Here is a 13,221-nt window from a genome sequence, read left to right as displayed (position 1 = left end):
ACACACACACACACACACACAGAGACTGTTTTAACCTGGTTCTAAATGTGTTCCGTGTGGGGGCCTCCCTCAGGTCCTCAGGTAGGGCATTCCATCTACTTTGGCCGGAAATACAGAAGGCAGGGAGTATGTAGTGAGGTGCAAGGCCATTTAGAGCTTGGTATACAAGTAGCAGAGTTCGGAAATCAATTCTAGTTTTGACGGCGAGCCAATGCAGAAATTTAAGAACAGGAGTAATGTGCTCATACGTTTTACTTCCGGTTAGAACACGTCCAGCTGCCTTTTAAATCAACTGTGGACACTGCACAGCTGAGCAGCATGGTTATGTAAAGCACTCTAAACACACAAACACACACACACACAAAGATGAAGAAAATGCCACGTTTCATCCGATTGGTTACTGTGTGTCTGTGTCAGTTTACCGTGTGCGTCTATATGAGATGCTCAGGGGCAAAGCGGCGGTTGGAAATAAGAGTGGGCTGCACAATCTGTTAGTGGCTAGGGGCTCCCCACCTGCGTGGGGGCCAAAGGCTCTTTGTGGACGCCCACATTGTATTAGTCCATAAATTGTTTTCATTTAGAAAATATTATTTTGTTTTTAGGAAAAATTTACCAAGTATACCTTTTGAGCAAATTGTGAGATTTCGAATTTTAGCATTTATGTGGTGTCGGAATAATCGGAATAATTAGTTCCAGATCATATTTCATGGCTCACCTGATTTGTTTTGTCTTTGCTCTTCATTGTCATGCAAATACTGGAAAGAGCTATCAATGTGTTGTTTAAGCGCTCTATATAATAAAATACAACTCATCTTCTTTGGGGTGTCCACGTTGCTTTAAGTTTATGAACACCCCTTTGCAACTCCGGAAATTGGACCAACCCGAAGGGCATGTGAATGCACCATGGGCCTTGGCGGATGTCTGCACTCTCCGAGTGCCATTCTAATTGTTGTAGGTGATGTTGTGCAGACTTTTCAAATTAGCTTCCAACACAGCAATAACAAAGTTTTAACATTACGTAACAAAGTGTATGGGTCTCCTGGTAGATTTTCATATTGTTGAAATTAATCGATGTCAAAGACGGTCTAAAAAATGAAATCTACAACCGTTTAGCATGAGTTAAATCTCCATCATGTAGAAAGGGTTTATTTTTATTCGCCAGACTCAGGTCCCCAGGACCCAAGTCCCCAAGTGGCCAAATGGGGAATTGCAACTTTGGCCCAAAAATACTTTTTTCCATGGACTTAAACGACGAAAGACACATCTGTATATCAGTGAATACATAGTTTTAAGAGTCACAACTCCAACAAAATGATTTGTTTCACTATATACATTTGATCCATTGGTCTGCTAACCTTTGGAAAGTCTAGAAGACCTGTGCAATTAAACTGCGGCAGAGGTCTCTGGTGCGCCTGCTCTATGGTCCACACAATGTAGAAGTAAGGTCAATCATCCGGGTCAAATTTGGCTCTGTGAAGTTTTCATGCGCCACTGAGCAACTCTCATATGAATGAAATGGGTTCCCCCTAAACACTGTATACACATCTTTCTTTTTTTTCTTTTTTAGATTTAGACTTTCCTTTATTTTGACAGGACAGCTGAAGACATGAAAGGGGAGAGAGAGAGGGAATGACATGCAGCAAAGGGTTGGAGTCGAACCCGGACCCACCGCATCGAGGAGCAAACCTCTATATATGGACGCCCGCTCTACCAAGTTAGCTACCCAGACACCCCACTGTATACAATTCTTAATTTACATCCATGACTATGTTGCCAAAGATGGTGGAAGTAGTGGCCATGCAGAATTCTTTGACCAATTTATTTACATTTGTAACACTCATTTGTGGTTGTAATTTAAAAAGAAATAAATACATTGCAACCCACATTAGTTCTGTCACAGTTACATCCATATTTTACTCATAAAATAACTCTTTTTTTCTTTTCTTTTCTTATTTATAGCTGAGTGCTCATTAGCTAGAAATGACACTTGTTGTCTGGCAGCATTATCTCATTGAACAGTCCAGGCATGGGGAACTGGGGGCTTCGCAGGTTCCAGTGTCAGATGTCTTTCTAGATGGATGCCTGTGGCCTGGTGTATGCAATAGTTTGGAAAGGAAGCAGAGAGCAATAAATAAATAATTGAGTAAATGTTTTCGCTCGCTCTCAGACTCAGGCTCAGTAATAGTACTGTGCCCCGAATCAAACTGTGTAAATTTACTCTTTCCCTTGCGGACTAACCAAAACAACTTTCATGGAAATCTCAGCATCAGGTGTCAAACCCTGTATGTATTATCTGAGGGTGGTAAGTAGAAAAATACGATGAGAGGAGGTGTTATTTAGATGGAAGCTTGATTTGGTTATTTTTCACTCAATTGAGTTTCAGAGTAATAGACTGATGTACTGTTATACTGTCTATCAGTGAAGCAGCAGGAGACAAAAAGTTACCCAGAGTTATTTTCTTTGTGAGCTTTTGTATATGTGTGATAGTAAGAGACCGTCCTCTTTCTTTCTCTTTCTGTGCATGCTCACACATATACACCTGTGTGCCTTTCAACCAAAGTAGCTGTACAGACACGTGTGCATGCTTTTACCCCTTAAGCGTGTACCTGTGACTACCTCCTGATAGCTTCTTTGTGTGACTGTGTATGTGTGTGTGTGTGTGTGTGTGTGTGTGTGTGTTTGTGTGTCAAAGTCTGAATGTATTATTTGCTTGCTTGCATCTGTGTTTGCAAGAGCCTGAGGGGGAGCATGTGTGTGTGTGTGTGTGTGTGTGTGTGTGTGTGTTTAGCCCTTGAGTACCTGTGACTTCCTGCTGATATACTCTTACCGACACTCGTCCCCTCCGAGCTCCTCTCTTTTTATTCCTCTCTTTCTCATCTGTCCTCCTTATCAGCCTCATTTCTTCTTTACAATGACTCAACTCTCACCAATTTCTTCTCTCCAGTTTGACTCAAAATAGGTTGCAATGCAAAACATACATAGTTTTATATCATAACAGTTTTGTATCAATAATGAGCAAAACTGTAGCTCGTGACTCATTTTATGTCCGCTGTTTAAAGGACCAGAGGTTTTGTATGAGTTGTCCTTTTGCTGCAAATCACATACACTACAAGGCCATAGTGTTGTACCTTACCATGCTAAATACACTGTAAAAATATACTTATGTTACTTTTGCACGAGTAACAACTGGATATTGTTCAGGGCTCAACGTTAAGGCTTGTCCGAGAAAAGTGGATTTTTGTAGGGCAAGTGGAAGAGAAATTGACTTGCCCCACTAGTTAACTAGTTGAGTTAAAACTCAAACAAAATGAACCGTCAGTTAGTGTAAAACCTCAGCTCCGCGCCTTGCCGCAGTAGATATCAGCTAATAATCAACTGTAACGTATAGCTACACCTTTTAAAATATGCCTTGGTAAATCAGCCTCTGCCGGGTAGAAAGTGAAATTGCAGAAGAAGAAAAAAGTTAACACCAACACTTAGTGGCAAAATCCATTTTCTACAAAATTATTTTAGATAGATAGTATAATTTCAAGTTCAAGTCACCACTACCTGATGCACTGCACACTGGCGTGCAAAGTATTACTTTGTATGACGTTGTCTGGAGATCCTTTTTTCTTGTTGAAGTGGAAATCTATTCTTGGGACACATTTGTTTCTACTGTTTTAACTGAATTGTTTTAATGTTGATAGTGTTTGGATGCTTTCAACGGTTTGTTTCTGCATTTTCTGAATTAGAAAAAAAATTGTAAAATGAGAAATCTTTACCCATACAAGTGACTTCTGTGCATGGACAAAGTGAAACGTACATGTACTTGCCCAAAGGACAAGTGCCTCAAAAAGTTAATATCAAGCCCTGTTGTTATAGGCCTAAATTATCAGCATTTAAAATTTAAGTTGTGCCAACAATCCAGCCAGTCTCCTGCTTCAACAAAAGTGAGTATTTCAAAAACATCCAAATCTTAATCTGTGGTTCTTTGTGAAATGAGGAAATTATTTTAATTTAAGGTTCTTTAACTTCACTCTCAATGTAAATTTGATAAAGCTGTGTTTGGATGTTGCTGCACGTTTGATTATTGTAATGCAGTTGTAGGTATAAGTTTAAATTGAAAATGCGCTGAATTACAACATAATGATAAGGACATTACTTGGACAATCAATAAACCACAATGTCAGTGTTATGGATAACTGGTCTTCCAGTGTCTGGATGTCTAGAAAAAACACATTTAGTCTAATTCAGAAAATGGAAGAAGAAAAATGCAAAAATACTAGTATGGCCGTACTCAATATTAAATTTCCTTCACATCTCTACTCTGTCTCCTAAAATGTACGTTATCATACAAAACGACTAAATTTTCTCTTACTTTTCAAGAGTACGTCATATTCCAGCAACCGGCACACGTGAAACGCTTCACAGTTTCAAACGCGTGGTTAACGTTGTTTATTTTCTGTATTATTTTATGATGTTTATTATAATCCATCCAATCAACTGTGGGGCCAAGAGGAAGAAAATTGCGTCTCTGCGTTTTTCTTTGTGTTCTTCCTGAAAAATTAAAAAGAACAAGAAATATTGGCATGAGCTCTTTTCATTTATATGCAGCATTTCACTAAAGTCACGGAATTAACTGGGACACTTTGTAGTCCAGGGTCTTCGATGGTGTTTTCTTTTACTTTTTTCTTTTTCTTTTATTGGAAAGAAGATCTATCCTCAACATTAGCTTACAAACCTTATCATGTAAACACAGACACATTTATACAATATAAGCAATAAACATGCCTCTTTATTTATTTTGTATACTGCATGTGCCACATGAAGATCAGTTTCCTCGTCGCCCATCGTCTCTTGAGCTTTTATCAAATCTGAGAAAGTAATCAAGATGCTTCATCTCATGACCAATCTTGTTTATAGGTTACAATGTTTTATTATAAGTTAAACTACCCAACAATACATAGAACAATGTATACACACCAATCTTACACTATTATTTAGAATATGGCAATATTCTAAATTTGATACAGGTCACATATTCCGATTGGATATTCTGAATAAGGTGCTACAACTGTGGTTGTATTTGTTTGTCTCGCTGTGTGTGTGTGTGTGCGCATGTGTCCTGTTGTCTCCCTATGCAAATAGCGCTGTGCCACTGCTGGAGTTTGATTGGTGGGGGCAGCTAAGTCCGATCCGGGATTGACTGCAGCTGTGCACCACCGGCTATTTAAGGGAGCAACATATATATATTTTATTTTTTTATTATACTTTATTAATCCCACACGGGGAAACCACACTTTTCACTCTGTTGTTATTACACACAGGCCTGAATTACACACACATGCTCAGGACCTATACATGCACTAATGGAGAGATGTCAGAGTGAGGGGGCTACCCATGGAAAGGCGCCCCGAGCGGTTGGGGATTCAGTGCCTTGCTCAAGAGCTCCTTGGCAGTGCCCAGGAGGTGAACTGGCACCTCTCCAGCTACCAGCCCACCACCATACTTTGGTCCGTACGGGGACTTGAACCAGTAACCCTCCGGTTCCCAACCCAACTCCCTATGGACTGAGCTACTTCTCCATTTCTCCTCGCCTCCCAACCTGCCACATGTTGCTTTTTGTTTATGTACAGTTCAGTTTCCAATTGTATGGGTGGACCCTTAGTTGTGTTTAGTTTTCTCCTGTTTTCCTTAGTTAGAAAGGTAAGTTATTGTTGTTCTTTTGGCCTTTATGGTTTGGTAGGTTACCTTCTTACTTTCAAGACAGGGTTGTTTTGTTTGTTGTTTCGATAGTAGGCCACCCTATAGTTTAGTTACGTTATACCTTTGTTTAATTAACATTTATGTGAGATACATATAATTGTGTCCAATAAATACATTGGGACCAACAATTAAGTTTTGTGGCTGCTAGGGGGACGGGGAAGAGGGGGCCAATTAGACTAGTTTATGTTGTGTCCTGGGCACCCCTAGACTGGGGCGCAACAAAGGCCTTTTTCCAATTAAGACATGGGGTATTCTGGTATTATTTGGGTTTTAGAGGCATTCTTTTGGACATGTAGTATATGTGTCACAATGCGTCACAATCTGTGTTTTTACCGCAGGTTACAGCCTTATGGTTAGCGTTGCTATGGTTGTTGTAAACAAACCAAACCGCCAACGGCAAGACTACAGACCCAGTAAGAAGGAGAACTAAAGCTACTTTGAAATATTGTTAAAGACTTGGAAATAAACAGGTTTTTGGATACGTGCACACATCACTACAAACACCCTTTTCCAGAAGCTGGTTGAAGGAATGAAAGATGGAGGCTGTGTTCGCACACCGCTTTTATACTTTGCTACATGTAAACAGGAACATTAGTGGAATATCCTCTTTCATTAGCCATGTAAATGGCTTAGTCGGAATATTTTTTTTTATTGGAATAAGGGCAAAAAACTTAAAATGATGTACATGTAAACACGTCAGTATGTCACCAGTAAGGACAGTATGATCATGATGATCCTATCTTGAGCTTGGCAATTACATTCGTAACAGAAAGCTTGCTTAACAAACTGAGGCTGTGGAGATGGAAAATTGTGACATTTTACCAACTTGGTACAGTAGGGTATAGATTTTAAAAATCCTATAGATGAAAATCAAGTTTTTAACCTTGCTAACATGTCCGTATGGTGGTTTTTAGAAAGTCTACCAAGGACTGATTGTCGTCCTATTTTCATGCCACTTTCTACTTCTACTCCGCTACACTGTAGAGAAAGAAAGAGATAAAATTGTACTTTACACACTAAGATTTTTACACCCAAAACTCATGTAGTGTATATGTGACAATGTTTTATTATAAATTAAACTGCCAAACAATATATAGAACAAAACATAGGCCTACAAGTAGGGGTGGGAACCACTAGATGCCCCACGATACAATATCATCACAATAATTAGGTCACAATACAATGTTATAGCGATTTTAATTATATTGCAATATTCAATATATTGCAATTTATTACCCATTTTACAACTTCAAATTATGTCCCCAAAGGAAAACTCTGTAAACATCTGTGTTATCTAAAATGATACAGTTCTGTTTTTTTTATTTTACAATCTAGTGGACTGAAAAAGCAATTGTTTTAATAATGTCAGTACTAAAAAGTTGAATTCTCATGTGCAATTCATATGATAAAAGATTGATTGTGCCCATCTACCATGTGGCCATGAAAAATATTGTAATACTTTTCAGTATTGATTTTGTCCCCCACCCCTCATAAGAGTACAGCTGAAATGATAAGCCGACTAACCGCATAGTTGATTGACCAAAAAACGTTGAATATGTTGCTAGGACGGCATGATCATGATGATCCTATCTTGAGCTTGGCAACTACACATTTGTAACAGCAAGCCTGCTTAACAAACTGAGGGTGTGGAGATAGAAAGGTGTTTTATCTTCATTCACCATAGGCACAGTAGGATCTAATGAAAAACACTGTGAGTTGCATTATAGGCAGGGATTAAAAGACTAGTGGAAAAATTGTACTCAAAGAAAAATAAAAGAAAAAAGGTGACAACATAATGAAATGATAGACATTTAGGCTAAACATGTCAACGTATACACTAGAAGAACAACGGCACCCCATCACAGGGTGTGAATCGCACGGCTGTAAAACCCAACCTCTCTTTCACTTAACCCAGATAAAATCAGGATATCTCAGGTTCTGCTGCATAACTAGTCTTTTTTAAATCAGTTGCTCACAAATCTCTGGACTTCATGGAAATGCCCCTTTAATTTGCACATAGTAGGAATATGATCAAAAGTGTTTGTTTCTGGAGATTAGGTTCAACAAAACTTTCCATTAGAAATATACTGAACATTTATTAATTAATTAATGAATCTTCTTCTACCTACGTCAAGAGTCAAGTATGTAATTAGAATCTGAGTCCAACAAAAAGAAGAAGATAATAAATATCATTTGAGTGTTTGTTCCAGCTCGGAGGATGTTTCCCGATTCGATATACACTAAGATTCTGCTCATTTATTTGTGATCATATAAAAGCTGTGATGCAAAGTTGGTGTGATTCTGAAGAAGAAATGGATAAAACATGCACAACAATTGGTTTGGTCTTTTAGGACCAAGTCGCTCATAAATCCCTTTCCTACCTTGAGTCCTTGGCTTTACATCCACTAACTGTTAGTGGAAGAAACTCTGAAAGCTTCCGCTTCATTTGTTTTGGAAAAACTGCACTCTCCCCTTGTTTTGTGCCATAAAGCACTTTAAGTGATTTCCTGCCAAATCCAACGTGGTGAGACTGTGTTAAATACTGTGCTGCAACAGAGGCTGCCAATCTTCCAAGCATCTAATTTGTCCCAAAATGTTACCCATATCTCAAAACTGAATGTGGTAATGATTTATTGACGTTTTTATAGCAGTGGAGAGCACTTTTAAAATTAAGGAGTGGGTCCAAAATCAGTGCTGCCTGTCCTGCTCGCATGACAAAAGAGGCAATATGTCTAAATGAGGGCTAAGGGGATAAATTGGTATTTTGGGTCTGAGGCTGCAAAGTTGAAGAAGCCCTCTTGCGTTGCATCTTGTTTTCTTCTTATTTCCCCCTCAGACCGGTTAGCAGCTCCTGTGTGCACCAACCATAGCAGAATCACGAATGCCTTATTATTTACTTTATTTTTCTGCTGACCATGGGCTGTTTTGCTGATATTGTTACATTTTATTCAGCTCTGTGTAAAGACATGAAAAAAGGAGAAGAAGAAACACAGCAACATCCAACACAGGTCTAATAAATATGCATTTTTCCCCGCCAATGTTACTGCAGAAAAGGAGCAGCAGCGGGGACAAACAAAGCATGATGGGTTACCAGCTCTTTTCATTAGCACAGGCTAAACACACCGTTGTGCAGCAGTGAGCCAAACTACAGGATGCTAAAGGAATAACAGTCATGAAAAAGCGTGAGGCTTGTTTACACATGGATCATAACCTGCAGAAATGAAGAAAAAAGAAAAACACCACCAATATTCATACGCAGTTAATCAGTAGGTAATAATATATGCAAATGAAAAAGAAACAGGAATGTCTAATATATTGTTTTTGACACAAGAAATTACCTGAAAGAAACACCCTGAGCAGCAATCCCACACAAGCCCTACCACCCCCCCCCCCCCCCCCCCCCCCATTCGTATAAGCTCATTTACTTAATCAGCAGATATTTACATGCACAAAGGGGTTCTAAAAAACACAACGCATCATGTGTGTTGTGTTAACATTGTTTAATTGGACAATGCAGACTAAGGTTTACTGTTTTCAAATGGAGGCGTGTATATTTAATAATGTAATATAAATATGACATTGTGAACACGCTACAACATTGGGGCAGATATTATTGTATGTTTCCTAACCACTAATGCGGTGTTAGCTACTGCCAGTTGTAAGCTAACCATGAACAAAAACAAATAAATGCTAACTACACTTACCATTCTGATACGGACGTGTATATTTAATAACGTAATAAAAATATGACATTGTGAACAAACTGTGACATTGTAGCAGATATTATCGGATGTTTTCCAACCCCTAACACTGTCAGCCAATGCCAGTTACAAGCTAACTAGCTCACAAAGAACCAAAACAAATGAAAGATGCTAACCAAACTTAGCATTCTGATACGTATGCTAGTCGCCGATTTTGGTGCACAACAGACTCTATGTCTGAGTCTTGGTCTGATTAAGGCTAAATCTTTCCAGCCATCTTTTTTTTTAAAGATTATTAAAGCTTTTCCCTTCATTTTAGAATGACAGTGACAGGAAAGGTGGGAGAGAGATGGGGGATGACACATGGAAAAGGGCCGCAGGTCGGACTCGAGTAAAGGACTCAGTCTGTTAATTTCTCAATGAGGGAGAAAGAGAAGATGTACTTTCAGATCCTTTTTTGTGGGGAAAACAATGATAAATATGAATCCCAGCAGAGTACACTACTACTTTTCAGATAGAAATATTGTACTTTTTACGCCACTACATTAACATGACAGCTTTATTTACTTTACAAATTAAGATTTTTGCACAAAAAACATATTCAGTTTATAAAAATACAATGTTTTATGATAAACAATAGTGAGGATTTTCCAGATTTTTCTTTTATTCAAACATACTCTTGCTTTACTTAAGTAAAAGATTTGAATACTTATTCCACCACTGCTCTAAATAGTCAGAAAAATAGACAAAAGGTGTAAGACAAAGGTACTATCTACTATATGTTAATTTCCATTTCAATTTGGACTTGTCTTAGGAAAGTACAGGTGTTACCATCACATCACATTTTTTTCTAATTAAGTCTCCCAGTAAATCAGGACAGTGTGACAGTGACGCAGCAAGCCCCATTACAGGAAGCTGAAACCCAAGCAGCATTCTTTTTTTATTACCTGCTTTCCCCACTAACATGTCAAAATGTCTTCCAAGAAAAAGGCCTCTTGTTTTCCACTGCCACTTATGCTCCTCATATATTGTATCCATTCTCACAAAATAACACAACCATCCAAATAATAAAGCATGGTCTGTATTTGAACCACTCCAAATGAAAGGGGAAGAAACGTCTAACTGTGCTTAGGTTGACCGGTGACAGCAGCGTCAAGATGGTTAGAAACACCGGAAAGATTCAGCCTCAATGCATGCTCTTGGTGAAATTACTGTAATTGTTGGGTCTTTGTAAATTATAAATGAGTGTGGTCTAGACCTACTCTATCTGTAAAGTCTTGAGATAACTCTTGTTATGATTTGATACTATATGTAAAGTTGAATTGAAATGAATATCAGATACGTTTTTAAAAGGAGATTGTGTGCTTCCATTAGTGGAGCGATGAAAAAAAATCTTTGAAAAAAAAATCCAAAAGCTCTTTTGGCCATTCTGCATACAGTTTTAAGACAATCCATTACTTCAGCTTGCTTTCATTCGATATGGGATCACAAGTTAAAAGCAACAGCTGTGCAGCATCGGAGCCAATTTTCCTGACTGTGGTAGAGTGTAATTTCTGTGTGATTTGACGTGTTTATTACTCTGAATAGAAGTAGTGTATTGTTTGTTTCATCAGGTGGAAGAAAGTCCTGCCAAATGTGGAACATTCTATTCGGTGTATATCTAACACATGCGGAGTCTGTGGAAACACATTACTTCTGTATGTTTTACATTCAACGCAAAGAAACTGTAGGCCAGATTACCTCAAAAAATGCCGTTGCTCAAATGATGGCTTTGGTTTTCATTGAGTTTGAGGCGTCGATTTGTGTGTGTTCAGCCCCTTATTAACCAACGACAGCAGCTCATTAAACAGTCAGTACTGTCTCTATAAGCACTCAGATGAAGGTACAGTTCAGAGGTGGGATTTTGATGATATTACCAGGCTCACCTGGCATGTGTCTAATTAGTAACACATTAGAAGGCAATAACACGTTTATGGGTAACAAAAATGAGATGATTTAAAGTATAATGAATCTAAAACACAAAACACAAGGTACAAAGGGCAACGCACCACCCCGGTGAATGGAAAGGGGGAGGGAGAGTGTTGATGTGGATTTTAATTCTGAGGAAAATGCAATGATAAGTTTAGTTGCAGGCGGAATATTTAATCAACCTCTGTTGATTAAAAGAGGTTTATAGACTTGGTCGCGTGTCAACTAAAGATACGCACCAAGTCCATTTTAACGTGAGCCCCGGGCCGTTTGGACCGCCAGGCAGGAAGTGAAACAGTGAGAGGATCCAGTCAGTTTACCAGAAGATACCCCATAATATCATATACAACACCACGGACAACAAGAGATTCAAATTGGAGTTGGGAAAACATATTTACAGATCTTTTTAATCAGGACAACATCAGAAAAGATAAGGCATGGAGTTGAACTGTGGGAGTGCCTGGAGTGGAAGGCAAACACTAGCTTAATAAACACACAATTGTTCTGTAAAGTACAAAGTAGAGACAATACGATCTGCATGTCAGCCAGGCAGGACTCTCCCGCTACGGAGACACTCCCGGTGTTGCATGGCGCGTGGCAGAAGATGTACAAAACCTTAAAGCAGCACAGACGGGCCCAGTGGAGAATCTGGGGTCAGACTGAGATGCAGGGCCGCAAAAAAATAAAGTTCAACTGCTCTCTTCGGTCATGCACTCCTGCATTTTCTTAGGTTAAATGCTCCCCAGTGAAGTATGTCCATTATTTTTCGCAACTTATTTTATGCAGCGCTGTGCCTTTAGGTGATAATCCTGAGGCTGAAGACCTCCACGGAAATCTTCCCTGTCAGCCTTTAAGAGCTAATTTGCAGCCGTAGCCTTCAAACAAATATAACTACTAGGTTTCTAATGTGCCAGTGTAGATCAGTTGGCACCCTATGTGACATGTATGTAGTGAAGACAGAAGGCAAACTTCAAGTGTAGGAAAATGGAGCAGATTCCTGCTCTTTCACTGGAACCCAGATTTTAATTTGTTCCAAGATTGGGACCATTGGGAATTATTTCAATCCATCACAAAAAATGTCAGAATTAGATCCACATCAACACTCCATCACTCCAATACCTCCCCCTGCTAAGTCTGTTTATCTCTCCCTCCCCCTTTCCACTCACCGGAGTGGTGCGGTGCCCTGTGTACCTTGTGTTTTGTGTTTTAGACTCATCATACTTTAAATCATCTAATTGTTGTTACCCATAAACATGTTATTGCCTTCTAATGTGCTACTTATTAGATACATGCCAGGTGAGCCTGGTAATTTCATCAAAATCCCACCTCTGTTAATGAGCTGCTATTGATGGTTAATAAGGGGCTGAATACACACAGATTGCAGCTTCAAACTAAAAAAAAAACAAAGTGAACATTTGAGCAAAAGCGTTTTCTGAAATTTGGCCTATGGTTTCCTTGTACCGAATGTAAAACACACACAGAAGCTGCTGGTGTTAGATTTACACCAAACAGAATGTTCCCTCGCACATCACCATGAAGCAAAAGTGTAATTTTTGACATGTTAGTATTGATCTTTCAAAAGATTTCCTTCTCATCTCCCCCTGCCAAACTTGTCTCATTAAATGTCTGTCACCATACAACGAACCTGCTTTCTCAATTACGTTTCCAGGTAAACTGGAAAGTTTTGAAACATAAGGTTAACGTTATGAATTGAAAAAAAAATTAAAACTTTTTAGAAAAGATGATGGTTTTAAATTAGTATGTTTGTTAACGTAATTTAACCCTCATGTTGTCAAATTGACCC

General features: G+C 38.8%; 1 long non-coding RNA gene across 1 annotated transcript in view; it reads right to left on the bottom strand.

Annotated features, from left to right (window-relative positions):
* The window catches only part of LOC116696994 (uncharacterized), a 12,066-nt gene extending 10,353 nt beyond the window's left edge, over window positions 1–1,713 (bottom strand). The window contains exon 1 of the long non-coding RNA XR_004333881.1: window positions 1,701–1,713. This is a non-coding gene — a long non-coding RNA (uncharacterized LOC116696994). The remainder of the gene's footprint in view (window positions 1–1,700) is intronic.
* Between the last annotated feature and the right edge of the window lie 11,508 nt (window positions 1,714–13,221).

The sequence above is a fragment of the Etheostoma spectabile genome, chromosome 10 (genome assembly GCF_008692095.1).
Source record: "Etheostoma spectabile isolate EspeVRDwgs_2016 chromosome 10, UIUC_Espe_1.0, whole genome shotgun sequence".
In the NCBI taxonomy this organism is placed as follows: Eukaryota; Metazoa; Chordata; class Actinopteri; order Perciformes; family Percidae; genus Etheostoma; species Etheostoma spectabile.
Note: the sequence above shows the minus strand (reverse complement) of the source record. Positions and strands in the feature narration are given on the sequence as shown.